This window comes from Pteropus alecto, unplaced genomic scaffold (genome assembly GCF_000325575.1).
Source record: "Pteropus alecto unplaced genomic scaffold, ASM32557v1 scaffold56, whole genome shotgun sequence".
NCBI classification, from domain to species: Eukaryota; Metazoa; Chordata; class Mammalia; order Chiroptera; family Pteropodidae; genus Pteropus; species Pteropus alecto.
Genome location: NW_006438871.1, coordinates 130,418 through 131,643, shown reverse-complemented (window position 1 = coordinate 131,643; position 1,226 = coordinate 130,418).

The following is a 1,226-nucleotide window of genomic DNA, read 5'->3' as shown; positions in this document are numbered from 1 at the left end:
TCCTGGACTCTTCTCCCCGGCTGAGGGGCGCCAGGCAGGAAAGGCGGGGAGGACCCGCCAGCCCTGGCGTTGGGAACCAGGCAGCTCCGCCCACCCTGGACTCTTCTCCCCGGCTGAGGGGCGCCAGGCAGGAAAGGCGGGGAGGACCCGCCAGCCCTGGCGTTGGGAACCGGGCACCCCCTGAGCCCAGCTGCGGTCTCCCCATCCGTAAAGGGGGATGGAGGCCGGAACGCTAGCTGCACGTCTGGCAGCGCTTCACCCGGGCGCTCGCTCGTTGGCGCGACCGTTGCACATTCATCGAGCCTCTGTGGGCGTCGGCCTGGAGGGGCTGGGCTGGGCTGGGCTGGGCTGGGCGGGCCAGGGCACCCGGCAAGGGACCCAGCGGCCTGTCTGTAACATAAGGGTAATCTGGATTCAGAGCCTGGCTTGGTTACCTAGAGCTGTGTGATCTTGAGCAAGTCACTTAACCTCTCTGTGTATCAATGCTCTGGTCTGAACGGGACATGCAGTGAGTGTAAAGTGCTCAAAGCATCAGACTGTGTAAGGGGGTGGGAGGGCAGGTTCAGTCCCTACCTGGCCTTCCCTTTGGGGAAGGGTGTGTTTCGTCCAAACCTGGGAGGAAGACAGTGCCCTGTCCTGCCATCCTTGGACCTGGAAATTTGGGCAACTGCCAAGGAGGGCGGAGCACAGACTTCGAAGCCACACAGCCACGCTTCCTAATGGGGTGTCTCCGTGTTATTAAAGTGGAGATGGGGACCTGAGAACAGGAGCTGTAGGTGCTTGGCCCCAGTGTACCCCTCTCTCTGCACCCAGGGTCAGCAGGTGTATCCTCTTGGCTTTGGCTTGTCACCACCCTGGGGCATTTTTCCTGGACCTCCTGTGTTCTGAGAAACAGGCTTCTGCACCTGGGGCTCTGCCACCCGCTGTGCTCCTGCTCAGCCAGCTCTGTGAGCACACAGGGTCCTCCTGGCAGCCTGGGCTGGGCCCTTGCAGGCAAGGACAGCTCTGGACAGTGCCTTCCCAAGAGGCCTGTCCATCTGCTCATCCAAATGCCCTGACTCGCCTGTTTTCCTGTGATAAGGCCAGTGGCCTCACTCGGTGTCCCGCAGAGGCCAGCAGGCATGGGAAGGGTGTGGCAAGAGGCCTTTGTAAAGCTGCGGTTTCCACTGTCGGGGTAATCTACAGACACCACCCAGCTGCAGAATAATGGCCAGGCAGGAGCGGGG